The sequence below is a fragment of the Biomphalaria glabrata genome, chromosome 13, assembly GCF_947242115.1.
Source record: "Biomphalaria glabrata chromosome 13, xgBioGlab47.1, whole genome shotgun sequence".
NCBI lineage: Eukaryota > Metazoa > Mollusca > Gastropoda > Planorbidae > Biomphalaria > Biomphalaria glabrata.
In genome coordinates, this window is record NC_074723.1 from 117,326 (window position 1) to 143,649 (window position 26,324).

Genomic DNA, 26,324 nt, shown 5'->3' on the forward strand with positions numbered 1-26,324 from the left:
ATGTGTAGAAATCTACCTTCCAAACAAAAAAAAAAAAAAAAGGTTGAAAAAATGTATCTTTACCTACGTTTGGGCCCTCACTTTTTTCTCTCATGGATTGGTACCATGAACTTTAACATTTGTGTGTTTATGAAATGGGACTCTGAATGTAGAATCTACCAGGACAAGTTAGCGGATCTTTACTTTTTTTTTTTTTTGTTGAACATGATAATAAGCCAACATATTTATTTTGTAAAGAAAGTGTGGCTGTTTAATAAAACAACTTAAAAACGGCATTATAAAATAAATATGGTGGCATTCTTGGTTTGAGTCGCAAATAAAAAATTGTTAAATACTATGCTTAGATATTGGAGGATATTTATCAAAAAGAGACCACAACATGAGCCAGTGTTGCTCACATTTAAGTAGAGAATGTAACCTATTGTCTGACGCGTAAAAAAATATAATTGTCAAATAACCTAATAATTAAGTGTCAAATCCATAGGTTTCTACCAAAATAGTTTCAGAACAATTTTATTTTATTTTTATAACTTTTCGTTCATGTGGCCCGCGAGATGAGTGTTGGAAATTATAATGACCCGCGGGTAAAATTAGGTTGGGCATCACTGGACTAGATCTACACAATTTCAATATAATTTCTAGATCTATATATCTAAGACTAATTAGTATGGGCTTAATATTACTGTATTATTTAGTTTAACTACAATTTTTCAGGTCAGCAGCATTACAGTAAGCACTGGTACAGTGTACCGGCACTTTTTTCAATGCAGCGAAAAAGTTACTTTTGTATTTTAAAGTTTATTATTTATTTATTAGTTGTTAAAAGGCAATCCATCACTGAGCTCCGGCACCTATTTCTTAACAAAAAAGCACTGATTACCTGTATATTCTTTAACAATAACAGTTTACTATTCTCAGGAATTAGTCATTCAAAAGACGGTGAGGAAAAGAATGGTCGACAAACCTTGTGTGGTGCCTTAACAGTCCAACAGACTAAGGGATAGATAAAGGTGAATTTAATTTATATCTTGATCTATATAAGTTGATTTACTGGACTAAAAATCTAGATATTGGTAAAACTTTGCTATTCTATTCTAAATCTAGTGTGACATTCCATATTTTTTATTCTGATTTTAGATAGATCTTGATTAGATCTAGATCCCATATGTATAGGACTTAGCACTAGATCTCTAGAAATTATTGTATATGATGCTAGATCTAGAAAATCTAGACTTGATCATAGAAATCTTCAAGAAAAATAATGAACTAACCTAGACAGATCTCTTGAATTACATTGTAAATCATCTTGTTGAATTATCTCCACCACCTTCAGTCAATAGACAACTATGGCTCATACGAGAACAAGAGCCTCTGCGTTGGCATCGACTATTTTCCAATCATTTCTGTTAAACTTCATCCATATTAAAATACATTTTAAAGATTTTTATTACTTAATAGAAAAGATCTAGAATTTTAATAAGAATCTAGTCTATCTAGATCTAAAATTCTAGATCCACCCAATTTTATGTATACAAGTAGTATGGGTGTAGGATTGGCTTAATAGTATTTATCTTGAATCAGTTTGTTAATCTACATTATATGGGTATGATAGTTGTACATCTTCTACTAGATCAAGTTAAATATAGCTATCCTTTTCTAGATGTAATGTGAAATTGTATCTTATAGTATTTTTCATTCTTAGGTGGATCTTGATTAAACTGCCTGGTTTTGTGGTTTGCACGAGACGGTTGACACAATGATCTGAAGTTTAAACTGCCATATTCTACTGTCCGCTGCGAGATCTTGGCTGGAATGTAAAAGGAATATCCAAAATATTTAAATGACAAACAGGATGGGAACTGATTATGAGGAATGTATGTCCAGTTTTTTTTTGTTTTTTTTAAATACAGATATGAAAGATGACATTACCCTAACTTAGAGTCATAGGAGTTTCATTAATTTATTTACTCAGATGCTGAAACAGACATCTGGCATATTCCTATAATCAGTATCATGGCCTTTGTATACAACAAAATTGATTGGAACTCCTAGACTAGAAATATAATTCAAGATTTAAATAAGGCACTGGTCATAGTTTTAGAAAGTGTGGCTAGCATTCTGGTAAGATATTTTATTGATAATTAGAAATTAAATTAAATTTTATTTAATGATTTTAAATTTCTTTTTTAAGAATTATGGTCCATTTTTTCCCCATTTGTGTACAAAGAAGGAAGACAGAGAGATGGGAAGACATCAAAGAATGGACAGGTCTGCCATGAAATGGTTTATCCAGGGCTAAGTACAGAGAGGAATATAGAAGGGCTGTTGACAGATCTTGTGTGGTGCCCTCAAGGTTCAACAGACTGATTGATAGGTAATGGTAAGAATTTAATGTATTTTGTAAAAAAATGGTGTCAATTACATAAAGGGACTTAATCAGTCTTTTTTTATTTCCAGAAAATAATACCAGGGTTATGCTCCTTTCACCATTGAGTTCCAGGATGAAGAATGAAAGACAAGAGAGCAATGTGAAGACATCAAAGAATGGGCAGGTCTGCCATGAAATGGTTTATCCAGGGCTAAGTACAGAGAGGAATATAGAAGGGCTGTTGACAGATCTTGTGTGGTGCCCCCATGGTTCAACAGACTGATTGATAGGTAATGGTAAGAATTTAAAGTATTTGTAAAACATTTTCTAGTTATGGTTATAATTACATTATAACAAGGGTAATAAACTTGTAGCTTAATTTTGTTGTTTTTTTTTAAGTAGAAATGAAATTTAATTTTTTTAAGAAGTGGCTTAATCTCTATATTCCCTTTTCAAGAAAAAAAACCAGGATTATGGTCCTTTTACCATAGAGTTCCAGAAGGAAGAATGAAAGAAAGACAGAGCAATGGGAAGGCTTCAAAGAATTGGCAGGTCTGACATTAAATGAAGTTTTATCCAAGGCCAAGTAAAGAGAGGAATAAAGAAGGATGGTTGACAGAACTTGTGTGGTGCCCCAATGGTTCAATAGATTAGGTAAAGGTAAGAAAATAATGTATTTTGTAAAATATTTTGTAGTCATGGTGATCATTTCATAAATACTAAAGTAATTTAAATTGTGGAATTAAACTATTTTCGAAATTGCATTTTGTATTGTGTTGCTATTTTGATTTGGAGCTTTGTTTTTGTTGTGCCGCTTTTTTTAATCTGTGCATTTTTTTGGTGGCTATTTTTAAACTGGCATGTTAATATTGAGGCTGTTTAGAATCGACTTGGGATTAGTTTTGTTAACCAGTTATTTTGAATCGGACTTGTCCATTTTGTGTGTATTATTTAGCAACGACTTCCTTTTTTTTAATTTTTTTTTTTTTTTTATGTTGGCTATTTGGAATCGACTTGCAATGGCTGTAGCTGTTTGATTCTTACTTGTCATTTTTGTGATTAATGCTCGGAATAGAACTTGTACATTTTAAAAAAAATTTTATGTGGTTATTTAGAATTGGCATTCAAGTTTTTCGTAGTCGCTGTTTGAATCGACATATGCTTTTTTGTGATTGCTGTTTGGAATCAAACTAGTGCATTCATTTTATGGTTATTTAGAATGGACATTTTTAAAATTTTTTTTGTAACTGATGTTCGACATCGGACTTGTGTTTTTAGAATCAACGTGTTTTGTATAGTGGCTGTTTGAAAATAAATTTGCTTTTTTCGTGATGGCTGTTTGGAATGAAATAGTCCTTTTTTGTAATGGCTGATTGGAATCCGACTTGTGTGATTATGTTATTGATGTTCAGAATTGGACTTGTGTCTTTTTATGATCAGTAATATAAATCCGACTTGCGCATTTTTTTTTTTGGTGGTTATTAAAATTTTTGTGATGGGTGTTTTTAATCATACTTATTTTTTGTGTGGGCTGTTTGAAAAAGACTTGTGTTTTTCTGTGATGGATATTCACATTCCGAGTTGTGCATTTACTTTGTGTTTTTTTAGAATGGCATTTTTATTTGTTTATTTTATGTGATGGCTGTTAGAAGTCTGACTTATGCCTCCTTTTTAAGATCGGTGTGGAGTTCGAAACTGGACTTGGTGGGGTTTTTTTGTGATCAATGTTCGGCATAAGACTTGTTTTTTTTTTTTTTAAATCAACTGCTTTTTTTAGTAGTGGCTGATTGAATTGACATTTGGGTCTTTATTGATGGCAGTTTGGACATGTGTTTTTTTAATTGATGTTCTTTATCAGATTTGTTAGTTTTTCTTTTATCAATGTTTTAAATTGGACTTGTGCATTTTTGTGATCAATGTTCTGCATTAGACTTGTGGGCTTTTTTTTTTGTGATGGCTTTTTATGAGCTCTGTTTGAAATTAGACTTGTGTGTTTTTTGTGATCATTGTTCAGTAGCGGATTTTTTAATATTTTTTTTTTAAAGAATCATGTGCTTTTTTTAGTAGCTGAATGAATTGACATTTTCTTCTTTGGAGATGGCTGTTTGGAATCAGACATGTGTATATTACTTAAGCTCTTCATCGGATTTGTGTGTTTTTATGATCAATGTCTGATATGGTGTTTTTCGTAGTGGTTGTTTAAATTAATTGCTTTTTTTTTTGTGATGGCTGTTTAGAATCAGACTTTTGCATTTTTTTGTTTGTTTGTTTGTTGTTATTTAGAATTAACTTGATTATTTTTTGGCAGTTAATATTTGGAATCTACTTGATAACTTTTCTTTATGACTGCTTGGAATCGACTTTTGTGTTATTTGTAGTGGCTGTCTGGAATTATCTTGTATTATTTTGTTATGGCCTTTCAGAATCAAACTTATATTTTATCTTTTTTAGGTTATTTAGATTTTATTTTTATTTTTTTGCTTTAGCTATTATAATCCAAATTTGCTTTTTTGTGATGACTTTTCATATTGACACTGGTTGAATAAAAATTTAATTATTTTTTATTTCACATGATGCAAGTTTACCTTTTATTTTGCAGTAATTAGATTCATTGTGAAGATGTGTGCACTGGGCTGGAACATTTCCAGAGAAAGCTGGACTAGCCATGCATCAGGTAATTATTTACTATTACTGAATGTTATTAAGGTATTATCTTACACCTATCTTTTCCTCAACTGATCTTAGGTACCCATTAGAGTTGGGTTGACTTGGAATTATCATAAATATCCTGGAATTCAAAACCCCAGTCTTTATGATGTTGTAACCTTCAGCCACCTAATCATCTAGTTAGTAGGTGAAAGAAGTGTATACCAAAAAATGGATGCAAAAACTATTATCTAACATAGAGAACATAAATTTAGATCTCTACTCATCTATCATGATCTAGTCAATCTTGATTAGAGTTTATAATAATTTTAGATTCTAGATCTAAAGCTAAATAATATTATCTATTTCTATATTTTTCAATAGACTCTAGACTAGATTGTCACTAGATCATCTAGACAATCTCATCTTATTTCTCAGTTTACTCAAGACTATGGTCTCTAGCAAAGGTTAGAATTTTTTTTTTAATTCAGGAATTAAAAGGGCGCCTCGGAGTAACCCACCCAACTCTAATGGGTACCTGACATTAGTTGGGGAAAAGTATTTGCATATGGTCATTGTGCTGGCAGTGCTGGCCTTTGGGGATTGGATGCCATAGGCAAGGTGAATTTGGTGGCCCTTAATTAAAAAGAAATTGTGAAAAGTTAAAAATAAGGCTATTTCAATTGTTTGGTTGAAATAATCAATGCTGGCGAGTAACAAAATATTATAATGTCATTTAATTAAGCCCTTAGTTTTCAATTTTTTTTTTTTTAGATCTTGATATATGTATTACATACTTTTTATTTTTATATATGTTATGGATTTAGTTTATTTATAAAGCAGTTTAATAAATATTCTTTTCAAATTTTTTCCAGCATACTAGCCAAGATTGATACCTCTCCACAAATCAACAAAGACATCAACGAAGCTTTGTTAAAGCTAGTGACAATTTACATATGTTTTCTTATGTGGCTTAATTATAATAATGTCAAGAAAGTTAATTAAATAAGAACTATACATTTTATTGTTAGGCTTATGTTAGTCTTAACTATTTCTGTAATTCTTCATTATGGGGGGGCATTATGAATCTTAGATAGTTTTCAATGGACCTCATTCACCAATTGTAAACAAACAACATTTAGCCACGTGGTGCTTTATCTCTTCTATATAATTTACGATCTCATGTTTAATTTATGATGGTTGTCACAAGACAGTTTTTTTCATTGTTTTATCAATAAGATCACGTGACTAAATGTTGTTGAATGAGGTCCATTCTAAGATAAGTTAATTTTTATTGATCCAATCAAATGGATATTCAGTTTGACTACAATTTTGCTTATAAAAAGCTCAATCATATAGTTTTGTATTAAATAATAGTTTAATTGCGTTTTAGGTACTGATAGTTAGTATGCTATGTAATATTTAAATGCAGTTTTTTATTATTAAAAATCATTGTTATGTAAAGAATGATTTTCTGTAATATTAGACATAATTGTAGGTCTTTCTGTGTAGCAACTATACTGCACACTTTTTTTTCATTCCTACGAGTAGATAATATAATTTATTCAATGATAATAAAGAGCTTTGAAATAAATGTCTTTATAATTCTGTACTTATTTCATAATAAAGTAATTTTTACTATCCAAGAAGAAATGCATTTAGAATTTCTATGTGAGAATGATATTTAAATATGTACAGTAGCATGACAAAAGAGCTTTTACATTATATTCTAAAAAGATGTATTACTCTTGCTTATAGCTATAACAATATTTGTCTTGATCTTTTGCAAAAATCAATTTTAAGATAAAACTTAAAATTCTGAAAATCACTATAACCCAAAATAGTGTACTATTCTGTTCATGCGTCATGGTCCCTCTCTCAACCTTGCTGATGAGATCCAAAAGAACGCTTCGAGTTACATTTGGCACCAACATAGTTGCAGAAGCTGCTGGAGGAAATTTCACGGTTTATACTCCCAACGCCTAAGGGGCTTCACTCCTGATTATTCCTTGAGGTTGTTACCGCAATGCAGCGTGGGTTTGAAATCACAGTACCCCTAGATGAATTGCCTAACTAGGCTGACGAGCTCCATCTACCCGAAGCTCCCTGTTTTGTGGCGCCAAGTATCCGCCTTCACCTGTTAGTAAGAGCAGTTTTGCCGGGCTTAGTATCTAAGCCACACGAGAAGGCCAGGTGCTGGACTTGGTTGTCAGAGGCTATCTGAGACGCTTGCCTTTAGGAGTATTTTATATACAATGGAAGCTTATCCCCACTGACACCCCCGGCCATGACAACCACATTAAGGTGCACAATACTTTGGTATCTAACTGTGCATTGTACCTGACTTAGTACACTCTGATAAAATTTATAAGATTGAAAAAGGTAACAAAAACTATTACCTTAAAATGCATCAATGCATTTCTATATGTTTTATTCTTATTCTCTTCCTATCAGTTATAATCTGGCGATATAAATCTATTATTTCTGTTGTTGTTGTTTTTTTCCATATCAGTTTTAAGCTGGCGATATTAAAAATCCACTAGGTTATTCCCCCCTTGGAAACTACTTTTAGTCTTGATCCAGCGCCTAGACAACGCAAAAAATCTGGCCAGTGGTAGCAAGGTCTACTTAGAGACATAAATAGTTCTGTGAAGTTATAATTTGATTAAAATTTAAGGTGCTATTGACATGTATTATTATGAAGATAAAGTTGAAATAAATATTGAATTAAAATAGATCTAGGCTTATATCTAGTCGAATAGTAAAATTAGAAAATAGATCTGCGAAGTTATATTTTGATTTATGATGCTGTCAACATGTAATATTTTTAAGATAAGGTGGAAATTGATATCGATCTTTTTTTTCTTTTAGCCTTTATTATGGTCATATGGAGTTAAAGGGAAACTCCGATGACTTTGACAATTTTTGATATAATATGTGTTTTGATTTACAGATAATGAATATATGATTCTTTTTTTTTTATTTGCAATAATAACTTAGTAATTGATGTTTTTCTGACGTAATTTTTCTGCGCATCCAAAACAGTCAGACTTTCACCGGGTTTCTATGTGACGTCACAAAGGTGTTTTAATCTATTGACTATTGAAAGTATAACAGGAGACCATACAGCAAAGTTTACATTCTCGTAAAAGAAATATATCTTTGTCTATGCAGTTAGATCTAGGATCTTGTAAGCAAAGAAAAAATGCGTATTAAAAGTAGATTTACATGCTTGACTAATCACGGCAGTGTGTATTTTCTCGCCAGACCACTCAACACACAACAAACACTATCGCTCGGTTGTCTTGTCATGACCGACTACACGTAGTCTAGACTAGTCTTACACTGACCAGTTTGTTCGAATCATTCAGACACACGATCTATTTACTTCTTGGGATAGGGAGAGGCTTAGATGAAAATGTTACTTTTTTTCTGGAGTTAGTTATCCTAATGCTTTTGGATCTATCTATACATGTTTATATAAATAACTGTATCATAGCTCTGGACTAGGCAGTCACTAAGCCTAACAGCCTAATAGCTACTGTAAGAATGAAGCGATACGATTGGTTAAAGTTTCAAGTTTCTCTTTCAGTATTGTTTAGGGAAGTGACGCATGAAATAACTTAAAACAAAATCTCACAGAACCCCGTTTTTTGGGGGGCGTGGAGAATTTTCTGTCTAATTTATTAAATATAAAATTTTCTGAGCATTTAAATAACAAATGATATAATGTTTACTATTACAACTTTTTACGCAGAATTTAAATAAGTCAATAACTAAAATTTGAAAAACTATCGGAGTTTCCCTTTAATGCCTTTAATAGATAATATTTGGAATCTTTTTTTTTTCTGTCAATGATGGGTGGGTGCTTTGGTGGATTTATTTATTTTTTTGCACTACCACCCAATCTTCAATTAAAAAGTGATGCATCTTAGTAATCTTACTTTTTTTTTCTCGCTTATTTATAATCCCTCACACAGTGTCACACACATACATACACACACACATTGGCAGACTGGCTGCATGGAGCAGCACATAATCCCCCAGCATCCTCATGAGATCCTGCTGTCGTGTATGGGACGCCACTATATGTAAGCATTCATTCACTAAAGCCCCGTGGTGCACGCATTTTACTTAATGATTACATTGAAAAATATTATTTTTTTATGTAAAAATGCATTTAATAATGGTCACCTTGTCATATAAGAGCTGAAAATGACCAAAAGATTCATTGTTTTTACTTGATATTCATACACAATGGTTAAAGGGAGCCCGCCATGTTTGGTCTCATCGTTTGTTTTTTTTTTTTAAGGTCATACTATAAAAAGACATCCAATGAAAATTAATGATTTAAGTTTAAAGTTTCTTCCCTCCTATATAAATGCGTTTCTTGACTATAAAAAGAACTGCTAAGACATATATATATATATATATATATATATATATATATATATATATATATATATATATATATATATATATATATATATATATATATCTTCTGTTTACAGACAAGAATAATCCGATTGGTTCGCGTGATTTTTTTTCTCTTATATGATTGGTTGTCAATGGACGCTTTAACACAGGCTCACAGCTGAAGTGAACTTATTAGTCTTACGTAGATAAGAATCTAGAGATCTATAACTTTGCTTAATTCTTTTTAAAGTTTAATTTTATCCAACAATTTCTTAAATCAAATAATGTTTTTAAAGAATCGTCATTGTGTAGACTTCGTAGATCTAGAAATTAAAATTGGTTTAAACAAGGAAATTACTCTGGCAACAGAAGCCGAAAGAGTCACAAGTCTATATTCTAGATATTAAGATAGATATGTAAGAGTAAGAGTATGATCTACTTGATTTAGAAAATCGCGATCTAACTTATCTAAGCATAGGTTGGTGAATGCTACAATCCCGAAGTAGACATATTATAGATCTAGATCTAGAATTTTACAATATGGATTTAGATCTACGTAAGAGATCTAGAAATGTATATCTAGCCAATCTAGGTCTAGAATACTCTAGAACTAGATACTAGGATATCAAATCTACACTAATAAGACGGCCACGTCAACGACAAGTTGTCGTTTATTGGACCGCGCCAGGTTTCGTAAACACATTTGACTGAAGTATATGTGGCTTAAAGATTCAAACCTTCTTCGCAGCTTTCAAAAATATTGCAAAACAAAATGCAATGAGTGTTTAAATAACTCTATATATCCATATGACTTTTATTTTTATATTTTTATTTTAATTGCGAAAAAAAATGTTCATGACATTCATGACCCCTCCCCCTCCCTTTTTCCTGGCGATGTCTAGATCTAATTCTAAGGTACAGGATCTGATTAATTTGTGTTATAATCATGTCCCAATAAAAATAATGGCTTAAATCAAAAGTATAATTAAATAAATACAGGTTGGGAGCCTTGTAATTTAGGTCAATAAGTTTTCAATTGTCTATCAGTACGCTGACGAAATGGCATGACCCAACAGCGCACACCTATCTCTCTTTCTCCACTTGTTTAGCCGAAAAAAAGTATGGTGTTCTGCACTGATCATTTATGTTAAAACTAATTTTATTTATGTATATCTAAAGAAAGAAATAAAGAAGTTTTGTGTTGTTGTTATTTTTTTGTTCCTTTTTAATTATGTTTATAGATGTTTAGATTTTTTTAAAATTCTTAGTTCATTGTTTACTTTATAGTGAAAATATACAATAGGCATATAAATACATTTAAAAAACTATTTTAAAATTCTCAAAGCTATTCTCATTTAAAAATCTTTTTACCAATGTTTTGCAAACGCGTAGATGAGTGTAAAAGACAATGACTTTTCAATGAACCATCTCTCCTTATATAAATTTTTATTACTTCTATAGCTGCCATTCTGTCTAGCATTCAACTAGGTGTTAACTAGAGTATCCAGCTTTAATAAGTACATAAAAAGGGGGATTTATAGGCAGAGGAAGGCCCTAAAGAGTGTTAACCATAAGGCATAATTAAACATCTGGACCACTCTTAAGAAGATAAGCAAATGTGGGTGGGTTGAACAAGACTACATGACGGATATGAGTGTAAAAGAAGCCTACATGATGAAAGTAAAAAAAAATGTTGCCTATAGTTAGGATTAGTTAGTTGCAATGTCGGCAACTTCACCACTGTCTGGTCCCAAGTCCGGAATGCGAAAAGAGGAGGGACGAGCATCTCTTCATATAAATTTAACTAGTAAACTAGAATAAATTTAAATTAAAAGTGATGAATTGCTACACATTATGAAATATGGCCAAAATAGAATACCATACGTTTTGTAAACAGTCAAAGACAAACAAAAAAAGCAAAAAAAACACATACACAATACCTTTCGTGAAGTCACAAAAAAAAGTTAAAAAAAACAACAACATTTATTTGAAATACACAATAAACATGAGATATAGATCTATTAAATATTAAATACAATCGACCTACATTACATTGATTATTTATTCTAGATTAAAGACAGCGCTACATCATTATTTCTTTCTATGGCTAAATTAAATTAATCACAATTAAAGAAAATTTCATTTGACCCATTTGTATAACCGATAGGGACAAGAGCTGGGCCCTGTCACGTGACCAACTAGTGAAATCGCGAATGACGCAAATGTATAAAAAAAAAAAAAAGGCTGAACGAGTGATTGGATTGAATGGTGTTCTTGCGCTGGAGTAAAAAGAAAATGATTTCATTGTGAAAATTAAAAGATTAAAAATGTTTTAGATATATTACTAGTTGTAATCCTTGCGACTGCTGTTAAATTACTGTCAGTCAGCATCGACCAGTTCTTACAGTAATATTAGAACATAAAACACTCCAGCGGGCCACTTGTGGCCAGGGGGGTCGTTATTTGCTCAGCCCTGCTCTAGATCTAGAACTGGATATACAAGATTTAGAAGTTCAGACGCCCAGATAACTAGATCTATTCCGCCCACCATGTTGTTTTTAAGCATATTGATCTCCTTTATCTATATTGAACTTCAAATAACATGTTTTAAAGAGAGTGTTTTGTTCTTATGCGTTCAACTATGTTTTTTTTATTTACTCAAATGAAGGTCTAAATAAAATGTTAATAATCATTTGATGAACAGCTTGTTATTTCTTCTTTTTTTCTATTTAAGAAATTATCAACAACAAAATATATATTAACAATTAGATTTATATTTTATCTATTAAGTCACCAAGCAAAGCGAAATATTGATAAAATAAAACAAAAATATACACGAACATAATGAAACACGCATCTATATCTACACGATATGTTTAATTATTTTTCTTTTCAACAAAAGTATGCATTATGAGTAAGTGATCTATACTATATAGAGCAATGACAATAAATTATAAAGATCTAGTACGGGAAACGTATTACTATAAGAAATAAGCATTTTATTATAGAAGATTAACAGTATCTTAAAACTTTAATTTTTATCTGTTTATGATTAAGACTACACCACGAAGAGAAAAAATTGTATTGAGCTGACACAGATCTAGTGACGACGTAACCCCTTTCTCGCTCGCCGTTAGGTCTTCTCAGTCCGTGATTTAAATACTTACCACTACCCCTGGCCCACCTCTCGGGGGGGGGGGAGGAATATGTAGAGTGTAAGAAAATCTTTGTTAAACGAAACATAATATAGCACCTGTTAATCTGTTATGTTTCACACTCCGAATTATAGTTTGGGTAGCGCGGGGAACATAAGCCTATGTTTAAGAAACAGATAAATAATAAATAAGCATATACACTACATACACACTGCCTAAATTTCCAGACACCACTATTTAGTTGTACAACATAATATTATGTGTTCATAAGATTTCGTGGATAAATGTGCTTTATGTCATCAGCATTAATTTGTGATCTTTAAGGGAATTTAAATAGCTTTTTCAGGTGATATACACTGTTACTTGACTCCAAGAAGAAGTTATTGGTGTTGTGATGAAAAGATCAACATCTAGCAGAAGTCTGACAATCCTGGAGAAAGAAATGAGATGAATAACAGCCACTGATCTTTTTTACCATTAAAATTCATTATATTGATATGAATTCAGACATGAATTAAATACCAAACAAAAGACTTTCTTTTTTTTAAACATATACCAACATTAAATCTTAATTATAAATTGAAAACATTGTTTAGAACAAACATTTAATGGAACTTTTGGATAATGCTCAACTGACCAGAGATATACTTATTCTAAAGGAATTATTATTTGATATCACTTTGATGCATTTGTAACTGTATTTCTATATGTGGATTATGTTTGTGTAACAGCTATGAAAGATATCCAGCATTTTCTCATTCAACCAGTGATTTGTAACTGAATGCTTGAAGTTACAGTATATTATTATTATTAAAATTGGACTCAAGTCAGTGTGTACTATTTATATTTGTTACATGCTAAGTGTAGGTCCGGGACACAATAACACAGACCATTCTACATTTTGATGACCAGCAAGTCAGTGTGTACCATTTATCTTGGTTACATTACAGGTGTTACTAGTTGTTCTTAGCTAGATATCAAATTCATACTTTCATAGTGCAAAACCTATCAGTTTTGAAAAATATAAATTAAATTCTCAAAGATATGCCTTTTGAGGTCTGAATTTTCTTGAGCTGTATAGAGGAGACTCTTGCATTACTAACCATTGCTTTGACATCAGCATTTTTTCATTCATAATACAACTCAGGTTGTTGACAGACTGTAACAGACATCCATCCAAAGTAATAGATTGTCTACTAGGCATTTTATTATCATAATCTGGTTTAGTAGCCTGCTAGCCCAATTTTAGACTGACATTTTTAAAAATGAAATAGAAGCTAAATATCATCAGCAAAATTCAAATCCTCTAAGTTTAATAAATCAATTAAGATAATTTTTAGCAGAATGCCTTAAAGAGCTAAAATTAAATCAATTTTATAAGAAAATGATCAATATGCCTATTTTACATAAGGGGGATGTACTGTGAAATTTCAATTTTTTTATATAACTTTATAGTTAAGAAGATAGGCTTTAGGCATGTCTAGTCTAGTCTTTTGGGTCTCTATGGAGATGGTGGCCATCTAAAAAATAAACACAATGTTTAAAAAAAACTTTTTTTATATATATTTTTAATTAGTACAAATTTTATTAATTTTTTTCTAACTTCTATCACAGTCCCAAACATTGACAATGTGATAAAGTGACCCCCCCCCCCATTATGTTTGCCTTTTTTTTCATTTCTTTGGTTGGATTTTAAGTACATAACTTTGGATTGTTGTACTTTTCAAATAGAGTGGTCTCTAATTTTTCTGCTTTTTTTTCTAGTTAAATCAGCTAACCCATTTTTTTTACCACAGGTTATGTTGTGTCAACTAGTTTCTGTATATTTCAGTTGGTATTGTTTGTAGTTTGCTCATAGCCTGAGCAAATACTGATTTCCTAAGTTTATTATAAGTGTAAAAAAAAAAAAGGTAAGAAAGTGAAGCAAATCAGCTAAACCTTACAAAAAAGAAGAGTAATATATTTACTTTATTTTTTTTTATTTGTTAGAGGGACATTTTTTTAAACAGAATAAGTACATGTACATTTTTTAATGACGGTCAACTCTCCACAATGTGCTCTTTTTATTTTAACATTTGTTAAGTCAAATCTTTACACTCTAACAAGTGTCAAGATGTGAGGCCAACATCTTAAAATATCTTTGAACAGTGTCCTAAAAAAAGAGCAAAAATACACAAGTTAATAAAAAGGTAAAAATTATGAGTAAGAAATAAAAACAAAAATACGCAAGTTAATAAAAAGGTAAAATTAAGAGTAAGAATAGACAATCTCTAAACTTGTGACAAAGTTTCAGACATGATTTTAATCTAACCAAAGCCATTTAAATCAAATTTAGTATTTCAAAAAAATTTGAATATAGACATTATTCAACATTATTTACAGAAATGTATTGGTGACCTTCAAGAAAGGAAATATGAACAAGTTCTGAACTCCTATTGGGCTGTCAAATGAAAAATGAACAAATTGCAGAATCTTAATGAACTGTCAAGGAGATATGAACAAGTTCCATACACCTAATAAGTTCTCTAAGGAAACATGAATAGGTTCTTAACTCCTAATGAGCTGTCTAAGTAAACATGAACATGTTGCAGACTCCTTTAGTTGTCAAGGAATTATGAATGAATTTCAAACTCCTTATAAGTTGTATAATAAAATATAAACAAGTTGCAAACTCCTAATGAGCTATATATTATGAAATATGAACAAGTTGCAAACTCTTAGTTAGTTCTCTAAGGCATTATTTTTCTTAATGGAACACTTCACACATTTTGAGTCATTAGCGAAACATTTTTTTTTACAGAGATAAATTTATGTTGTGGTTACTAGTTAAATAGGGTTCTACAGAACACAGTTTGGGAAACACTGATCTAAGAAAATATGAACAAGATGCAAACTCCTGATGAGCTAAGAAAATGTTAACAAGTTGCAAACTCCTAATGAGTTCTCAAAGTAAGTATCAACCAGTTGACAACTCCTTGTAGTGTATGGTTGTTGACCTGAAGCACCAAACTGCTGGTACACAATTAAACTACTAAAGGTATATTACATCTTAACTTGAAATTACTTATTGATTTTTTATGATTAATACTAAATAGAACTGGATGGCTGCCTGGTCGTGTGGTTTGCGCGCTGGACTGTCGTTCAGATTTATCGATGGTCCAGGGTTCAAACCCTGCCCGCTCCCATCCCCTGTCGTCCTGCGGGAGGTTAGGACTAGGAAGTAATTATCTTCAACTCTGAAGGAACATCCGAAACATGTAAAACATTTTACAACAAACAAAACAGAACTTGAATTACATTATAAAGAAAATCAAGTTTAAATGAAATGAATAACTGTAATCTATCCTGGGGGAAAGCCTAAATGTAATAAACTTAGTAATAATGAAAAAATTGTATTCCAAAGAAAATCTAACTTACTAAAAAAATGTACTTTCAAATAGGCATTCTGGAGTCAAGAACACTAATGACAAGGCGGCTTATCTTGCATCATTCTCATTGCATAACTAACCCTAATCATAAAACACACACACACATATCAATGATACCATAACACTCCTAAAAAGTTGTCATAGGAAAGGGTTCCATACTCCTAATGAGCTGTCTAAGAAATTAAAAAGAAGTTCAGAAATACTAATGAGTTCAAAAAGGAAATATGAACAAGCTGCAAACCACTAACAAATCCAGAACCTTTAATAAGGAGACATGACAAACTGCTTGTTAACTGTAGGCCACAAAAACAGATTTATAACCTTAATATCAACTTTCCTATAGATTACAAGGACTGAAAAGGGAACTTTTTTTTAGACTTCTATAAGATAAGCATAGGTGATAAGAATGTTTTACTAGATTTTTATGCGCTAAAAAGATTTGATCAGATTGTTTCACCAGACATCTATGAACTTTACAAAGTTTGATCAAAATGTTTCACTAGACTTTTATGCATATTACAAAGTTGGGTCACAATTTTTCACTACACTCATATGAACTAAACAAAGTTTTATCAGAATTTTTCACTAGACATTTATGCACTAAACAAAGTTTAATCATAACGTTTTACTAGACTATATTAAAAAATCATAGTTTGATTACAATGTTTCACTAGACATTTAAGATCCATTTAATTTAAAGTTTAGTAAAAATGTGTCATTAGACTCCTATGTGCTTTAGATAGTTTCATAGTTACCTGACTTTGGTTCGAAAAGTAAAGGCTGTTGGTCATTGTGCTGGTCATATGACACACTGCTTGTTAACAATAGTGTGCTCCCAGATTCTGAAGGCCTTTCAGGACTTGTCCCAAACAAAGAAACCACTTTTTCATTTTGTTTTTGGATTGTTGCTAAAGCATGATGGAAACTCTCTTCAGTAGGTGATGTTAGCTCTGCATGGTGCTGCTTCATATGTAGATCATTAGATGAACTGTGAATGCTGATAATATGCTGTGTAAATCATTAGATGAACTTGGTATAAAAATGTGATTGATCATTACATGTTTATTTATTATGCAATAGTAAATCAATAGCAGAACTAAGAACACTGATCTGTAAGCAGTCAGAAACTTTTTCTATATCAGCAGCATGTACATTCCTTTGATCTAAAAAAAAAAAGTTGATAAAATATTGCAGCAAAAATTACATTTTAAAATGCAAAATTTAAAATATAAAAAGTGTAATGCATAAGTTAAATGTAATATAATGATGGTATCCTTATCTTGAGTCCACTTCCTCATTAATGTTTTGTCAGCACTCACTAAAAGAGAAAACTAAGCTGTTTTGAGTACCATTTTATAAAGTTCTTCAGAAGGTATTGGTTGTAATTTGACAAGATGCTTTCAAAGGTTTCTAAACTTATTTAAGTTTCAGTACTCAGGCAACATTGTTCTGATGAAGGGCTGCACTGTATTGCTGTGAAACATCATTTACTAGACAAAAATGACAGTGCCTAACATTTGGCTTGGCAGTTTTTTTGGTACTGCTGCCAAGGTGGCTGATGACATTTCTCATCACAAACTATTAGGATGGTTCAACATTGATTTTTTTCCATTACATTGTCAAAGTTTAGTTAGCCTTTCCATTTTTTTATCTTTTCTAGAAGTCAGAATATTTTTATATTTCTATAAATATGGGTGAACAGACTTCAGACAGATCTTTTTGGAGACAGCTTGCCACTCAATGCACCAAACAGAGGATCTAAGTCTAAAAGTATGGTTATTGTTTATTTAGTTTTTTTTTGGCTGCTATACTTGCAAGCATGCCCCTTGTATCAGTGGGTTGAAATCAATCACAATTGAATTTAATGTCCAGCTTTGTTTTAAAAACAAATTATTCCAATACAACTTTTGAGGAGTACACATAATAACTATTATTTCATAAGAAATATCTAGTCATTATTATTTGGTTGTTAATGCATAAATTTAAATAACATACCTGATGTTTCTGAAGAGGGATCACCAAATCAAATCCTGTAAACATATATATATATATATATATATATATATATATATATATATATATATATATATATATATATATATATATATATATATATATATATATATATTCTGCGGCATTTTACATCTGGAGAGACGATCTTTTACCTTTGCAACTTCTTGTGTGACTAAAGGGGCCAATCCTTGATACACTGCTGCGATCGCAGGTTGGGTATATATAATCACCAGGCGCCGTTGCATTTTTACCCTTCTTTCTGCTTCTGTTGTGTATGACATCTGCAATCCGTGACCCTTCCTTTATGCTCTCTCTCCATATATATATATATATATCTGAAAAAATATTATAAACTATGATAATGAATAATGTTTAGTAGTCTAAATAAAGATCTTTTAAAACCATCTATTTTTAGAAATAAAAAGTAAAGTGTTAGCAGGTCAGGAGGCCCTGACTCCGGCTCCAAGTCAGGTCTGGGCCTTTCTGCTAACTAGAATTTATATCACAGTCTGTAGGCAGATGGTAGCACTACTGGGTGGGTTTGATCTGTACATCTCAGTCTGTGACCAAGGAGCTAGAGTTGCCTAAACAACCAGACAGCACAACTAAACTAATTAATCAAATGATGCACATGGGGATGCATTGGGCACACAATGGGAAGAACAGCAGACAACATTGCAAGACTAGACTGGAACCCAGAGAGGAAGAAACAAAACAAATAGAAATAATAGGAATACATAGGGAATTGGGGGGGGGGGGAGAGTAATATTATTCTCAAATTAAAATGACAACAATAACATGATAAAGCGTAAATCTAGGTATAAATTTTTTTATGTTATCAAAATTGAATTTAAATAGATTTAGGATTACATATGATGGAATTATTGTATAGATCTATGAAATTATATTTTAAATGTTTTGATGAAGATTTAAGGTGCTGACAACTTGAAACATTTTTCAATAAAGCTGAATTGAATGTTGAATTTAAATAGATCTAAGCCTAAATCTAGTGGACTAGTCTAGTGTAATGTTGTGTGTTATGAGACTTGTTGCATAGTATCTAGTATGTGCCGGAGGATACACGCAATAAATAACTTAGGTTTTTATAGAAAAGAATTTTATTTATAAATATTTATTATTTAATAGAAATATACGAGGTACAAGGAATGTGACTAGGTAGCCAAGGTCACTGAAGCTGACTGACAGGTTCAAGAAATGGATGAAACTGCGGAAGCGGGCTGGGAGGGAGTCAGGGGGTGGGGTGAAACTGCGGGAGCGGGCAGGGTGAGGGGTGGGGGCGTAGAGCTGGATGCGTGAACAACAGATTGACCAGAGAATGATGACTTCCAGGTGTGAATCTTACTGTATTAGGGGCCAGATGCGTTGCGGAATCAAACAGGTACTCTTGTCGCTGTAGGCCAATGAAGATATGCTTTGACGTGACTATCAGTGCTTGCTAACAGGGAAATGCTTATGCACAAAGTGATTGGGGCGAAAGACTTAGGCTAAAAGCTCACTATAATATAGCTCTTTCATCATAGCAAAAGCTTTTTTTATTAATCGATATTTTTTTTTATTTAATTACCATCAGTAATCTAATTACCATTGATGTAACCTGATAGTTCTGTTGCTTACTTCAGTATGCTTAGTCTCTGTTTTGTCAAAGACAGACATTGTCCTGATTATAATACCAATATTACAGTTGGTCTTTTCGGAATAAAATGCGCTAAAAAATCAATTTTCTTCTAAATTAAGTCTCTATTGAAGAGTGCCTAATTTTCCGCCTTGTCAAAAAGTGCCCGATTTCCCGGTTCCTAAATTTCCGGGTGACTAAATTACTGGGAGCTTAAATTTCCAGACACCAGTCGATTGTGAGTCAAAAAGAATAAAATCATATTTTAGTATTACATCACATATGCTAATAGAAGAGCTGATTTTGTCACCCAGTCCATCTCCTTTAAACACAAACCCTTTTTCATTCATTGGACCAAGACAGACTCAACTCGGGTCACAGAGGTCGCTTCCCTCCCCTTGTCTCTGCTAAAGCAAAGAGGGACATCCAGGAGCCGCTAGCAGCCATCGTCTGGATGTGATGTCATCCTGGGCGTCTTAGATAACTTCTGTCCCCCCCCCTTCCCTTTCTACTATTAAGACTTAGTTTTCTTTCCCCAATTTCTCTTCCCTCCCCTCCTCTTGACATTCTTTCATTTTCTCCCCCTATTACTCCCCTCCACTCTTGTGAACGGTGATTGGTGTGCGTGTGTGACGTATCGTATGAGTTTGACTTACATAACGCACCTGTGGTGTATTGCTCCAGTGGTAAAAATGGGACGCCTAGTAAGTCAGGTATGTCTTTGCTGGTTGTGAGGTATGAACAATATAGGTATTTGGCGCAGTAGAAAGAGAAAGTGGGCGCTGTTTTCTTGTTGAACTTCCAGACCGCCGAGCAGCAACATTAGAACAGAATTAGAAGAGTACACATTTTGTATTTATCACCAACTACCAGGATCCACTTGTCCAGGTACTACTTAATGTTGTAGTTATCTTCGACTTAACTCTTGCGTTTTGACACAAAAAGTCAGCTCTGCAAGAGTTTATAGTGCTTTGTTAACAGCGCTTAATAAATTGAATTATTATTTTATAGTTATTTGCAGGAGCTTGCAACCCTATCCTAACCCTAAGAGTACTTAAACCGTTAATATGAACATTATGCCTATATTTAGAGGCAAAATGTCGATTTCGCACATTAACGTAACCGATAGCTAATCAGTTAATGAGCAGATCAGCTAGCTTAAATATATAGCTCCTCCTTCGTAACTTAAGATGAGATTATTTCCCATTTTCTATGAATTTAAAGATGGCTATGGAGTCCAATTTTTTACTTTAAAAAAGCCGACCTCATAGACGGCATTGGTAACTTGGGTTTGCTGCAGATATGCCTGCTTCTTTTCTCACTTTCCGTTTTTTTTATTCTTAGATCTACGTTTTTTGTTGATTACCGAGCTCCTTGCCTTATATCATGAAACACGACACTCACGGCCTCAGGCAATGAGAAAGGATCGTTTCCCTCACACACCTTGAGAGAACTCTTAAGGGTATCTTTGTAATTTTTTGTTGACCCTCCAACGTTATTGCTGCTGTGGCATGGATACTGTTTATCTGTGACAACTCAAGGATTTCAACGTATGTTATGTGGTCAAGCCAATAAACCAAATGGATTATTCTCTAATGCAACTCTAATGTTTGCTTATGCACCAACTATGTCCAACCCAATTCAAAGATTAGATAGGTAATGTGAACATTTACGGATTTTAAGCTTTAGCGGGCTTGCAATTGTCTCCTCTACCACCTTAAAATCATTTTCAAAACTAAAATGTACTAAAATGCTGGTACAGGTTAATCTACTTTTGTCTGGTCCCCTGTCTGGCTGTGATGTATTTGATATTAAACTGTTTTTTAGCCCAGAGTTGTCACATTCTTTTAATTGGTTGTGTCGTGTGGTGCAGTTTGCAGAGTGCCTGGGTAGTGAGAAACGTTACAATATATATATATATATATATATAAATATATATATATATATATATATATATATATATATAAATATCTTTGCCAGTGCTACAAAGCCAAGCAGCGTAATGATTTATACGTAGATTACCAGTGTATAATAGAGATATTGAGAAACAAGGTAGACTTAGACCAAACCTAATTTAATGATCCAGATATAGTTCCTTTTTGTTTGTTTTCAAGACTTTGCAGCCATCTTCGTGTACATATAAGATTACATTGTGCAAAAGTTTGAATATTGAGTCTTAAGAAAAGGGGAATATGTTTATCTTCATGCATAGTGAAAACGAGATTGAATGAATTCTTGTGAATACAATCACATTGTGCTTTTTTTTAGTCAAATTATCAAATCTTTGGTCACGAAGTAACATTTTGTTTACACTACATATGATTATATTGTGATTCGTCTCCTTTAACCATGTTTGTTTGACTCATATAAAATAATTGATTTAATAGAGAAAACTTTTTCAAAGTGTTATTATAAAAATTAAAGTGAGTTTACTACTTAGAGTACTTAGTAGTTGGGCTTCTAAGATTGTAATTGGTTAACTTATAATCCTTTTTTAATTGCTCTTTTTATGGTCACTAATAGAAGTTATTGTAAACTGGTATGCTCCTCCTGACATCCTCCAAAACTTAGTCATCATTGAGACTAAAACATTACCATTCTACATCTAATCATTGACACTAACACATAACCATTCTCAGTCTAATCATTGACACTAACACAATACCATTTTCAATCTTATCATTGACACTAACACATTACCATTCTCAATGTAATCATTGACACTAAGTCATTACCATTCTTAATCTTATCATTGTCACTAAGACATTATATTCTAAATCTAATCATTGACATAACATTCTCAATGTAATCATTGACACTAACACATTATCATTCTCAATGTAATCATTGACACTAAAACATTACCATTCCTAATCTAATCATTGACACTAAGACATTATCATTCTCAATGTAATCATTGACACTAAGTCATTAACATTCTTAATCTAATTATTGACACTAAGTCATTACCATTCTTAATCAAATCATTGACACTAAGTAATTACCATTCTCAATCTAATCATTGACGCTAAGGCATTACCATTCTCAATCTAATCATTGACACTAATAAATTACCATTCTTAATCTAATCATTGACATAACATTATTAATGTAATTGTTGACACTAAGACATTACCATTCTAAAGTCATCATTGACACTTAAACATTACCATTCTCAATCTCATCATTGACACTAAAACATTACCATTCTCAATCTAATCATTGACACTAACACATTACCATTTTCAATGTTATCATTGACACTAAGACATTACCATTCTCACTGTTATCATTGGCACTAAGACATTACTATTCTCAATGTAATCATTGAAACTAAGACATTACCATTCTCAATCTAATCATTGACGCTAAGGCATTACCATTCTCAATCTAATCATTGACACTAATAAATTACCATTCTTAATCTAATCATTGACATAACATAATTAATGTAATTGTTGACACTAAGACATTACCATTCTAAAGTCATCATTGACACTTAAACATTACAAATCTCAATCACATCATTGACACTAAAACATTACCATTCTCAATCTAATATTGACACTAAGTCATTATTATTTTCAATCTAATCATTGACAATAAGACATTACCAGTCTCAATGTAATCATTGACACTAACACATTACCATTCTCAAAGTCATCATTGACACTAAAACATTACCATTCTCAATCTAATCATTGACACTAACACATTACCATTTTCAATGTTATCATTGACACTAAGACATTACCATTCTCACTGTTATCATTGGCACTAAGACATTACTATTCTCAATTTAATCATTGACACTAAGACATTGCCATTCTCAATCTAATCATTAAAAATAAGACATTACCATTCCTAATGTAATCATTGACACTAACACATTACTATGCTCAAACTTATCATTGACACAAACACATTACCATTCATAATCTTATCATTAAAACTAACTCATTATAATTCTCAATCTAATCGTTGACACATAGACATTACCATTCTAAATCTAATTATTGACACTAAGACATTACCATTCTTAATCTAATCATTGACACTAAAACATTACCATTTTCAATCTAATCATTGACATTAACACAATACCATTCTAAATCTTATTATTGACACAAACACATTACCATTCATAATCTTTTCTTTGACACTAACACATTAAAATTCTCAATGTAATCATTGACATTAACACATTACCATTCTCAATGTAATCATTGACACTAACACATTACCATTCTCAAAGTAATCATTGACATAGCATTCTTAATGTAATCATTGACAATAAGACATTACCATTCTCAATGTAATCATAGACACTAAAACATTACCATTCTCAATCTAATCATTGACAGTAACACATTATCATTTTCAATGTTTTCATTGACACTAAGTCATTACCATTCTCATTCTAATCATTGACACTAACACATTACCATTCTCAATGTAATCATTAACACTAAAACATTACAATCCTTAATCTAATCTTTGACACTAAGACATTACCATTCTCAATGTAATCATAGACAATAAGATCTTACCATTCTCAATGTAATTATTGACACTAAGTCCTTACCATTCTTAATCTAATCATTGACATAACATTCTCAATGTAATCATTGACACTTAGACATTAACATTCTTAATGTAATCATTGACACTAAAACATTACCACTCTTAATCTAACCATTGACACTAAGACATTATAATTCTCAATGTAATCATTGACACTAAGTCATTAACATTCTTAATCTAATTATTGACACTAAGTCATTACCATTCTTAATCAAATCATGACACTAAGACATTACCATTCTCAATCTAATCATTGACGCTAAGGCATTACCATTCTCAATCTAATCATTAACAATAATAAATTACCATTCTTAATCTAATCATTGATATAACATTATTAATGTAATTGTTGACACTTCTAAAGTCATCATTGACACTTAAACATTACCATTCTCAATCTCATCATTGACACTAAAACATTACCATTCTCAATCTAATCATTGACACTAAGATATTATTATTTTCAATCTAATCATTTACAAAATACATTACCATTCTCAATGTAATCATTGACACTAAGTAATTACCATTCTCAATCTAATCATTGACACTAAGAAATTACCATTCTATATCTAATCATTGACACTAAGACATTACCATTCTCAATCTAATCATTGACACTAACACATAACCATTTTCAAAGTCATCATTGACACTAAAACTTTACCATTCTTAATCTAATCATTGACACTAACACATTACCATTCTCAGTCTAATCATTTACACTAACACAATACCATTCTCAATCTTATTATTGACACAAACACATTACCATTCATAATCTTTTCATTGACACTAACACATTAAAATTCTCAATCTAATCATTGACACTAAGACATTACCATTCTCAATGTAATCATTGACACTAACACATTACCATTCTCAAAGTAATCATTGACATAGCATTCTTAATGTAATCATTGACAATAAGACATTACCATTCTCAATGTAATCATTGACACTAAAACATTACCATTCTCAATGTAATCATTGACACTTAGTCATTACCATTCTTAATCTAATCATTGACATATTATTCTTAATGTAATCATTGTCACTTAGACATTACCATTGTCAATGTAATAATTGACACTAAGTCATTACCATTCTCAATCTAATTATTGACACTAAAACATTATCATTCTCAATCTCATCATTGACACTAAAACATTACCATTCTAAATCTAATCATAAAACACTCTTATAGCAGAAGAAATTACCTTACCTAACTCAAAAAATATAGAATCAACATTTTGTAAAATTAATACCCCTCAACATCCCTAATAATAGGCAGCATTTACAGACCACCAAATTCTAGTTTAGAATACATGCAGGAACTATGTAATCAGATTACGACACTTAAAGAGACAAATAAAAATGCAGTTTTTTGGATTATGGGTGATTTCAACCTACCTGATATAAATTGGAAAACACTAACCATAGATAAACACCAAAACCTTAAGGACATAAATGAGCTTTTCATAGAAACTTTACACAACCTAAGTTTAGATCAAATCATTAAAAAGCCAACTAGATTAAACAACACATTAGATCTCTTCTTAACCAACAGACCTGGATTAGTAGTTGATTATGATATTATCCCTGGTCTATCAGACCATGAGATCATAAAAATACACAGTCAGATAAAAGCAGTAGCCAATATAAAACCCAAAAGAAAAATCTTACTCTAGAATAAATGTAACCTAACACAACTACACCAAGCTGCACTAAACTTTCAACAAACATTCTTATTAGAAAAAGACATTAACCAACCAGTCAATGACCTCTGGAATTTCATTAAAAACCATCTTAAAAGCATTATAGAAAATCAAATACCAACTAAATACACATCAAACAAAATAAATAAATGCTGGTTTAATAATAGACTAAAGAAGCTTTGTAAACAGAAGGAAAACCTATATAGAAAATTTAAAGAAACTAAGGCAGAAAGAGTTTACAAAAAGTATATAAAAATTAAACACTTAACCCAAAAAGTAAGCAGACAGCTGCAGAGTGAATACATAAACAATGTAATATCTAAAGACAACAACAAAAACCTATGGTCATACATTAAGTCTAAG

The 26,324-nt window shown here is 31.6% G+C and overlaps 3 long non-coding RNA genes across 4 annotated transcripts; 1 reads left to right on the top strand and 2 right to left on the bottom strand.

Moving 5' to 3' along the window:
* Positions 1-911: 911 nt before the first annotated feature.
* LOC129922496 (uncharacterized) lies at positions 912-5,043 on the bottom strand. The gene is made up of 3 exons (XR_008774495.1): positions 4,954-5,043; positions 1,272-1,807; positions 912-993 (listed from the first exon to the last, which is right to left on the bottom strand). It is a non-coding gene; the product is annotated as an uncharacterized LOC129922496 (long non-coding RNA).
* LOC129922499 (uncharacterized) lies at positions 1,773-2,367 on the top strand. Its single transcript, XR_008774498.1, has 3 exons — positions 1,773-1,874; positions 1,973-2,121; positions 2,228-2,367. It is a non-coding gene; the product is annotated as an uncharacterized LOC129922499 (long non-coding RNA).
* A 7,151-nt stretch (positions 5,044-12,194) lies between the features above and the next one.
* On the bottom strand, positions 12,195-18,193 carry LOC129922533 (uncharacterized). 2 transcript variants are annotated; one of them, XR_008774548.1, is made up of 5 exons: positions 18,179-18,193; positions 18,009-18,043; positions 16,769-17,176; positions 14,610-14,737; positions 12,204-13,015 (listed from the first exon to the last, which is right to left on the bottom strand). It is a non-coding gene; the product is annotated as an uncharacterized LOC129922533 (long non-coding RNA). The 2 variants fall into 2 exon arrangements; XR_008774547.1 differs by lacking the exons at positions 18,009-18,043; positions 18,179-18,193 and having other exon boundaries at positions 12,195-13,015; positions 16,769-18,001.
* Positions 18,194-26,324: the final 8,131 nt, after the last annotated feature.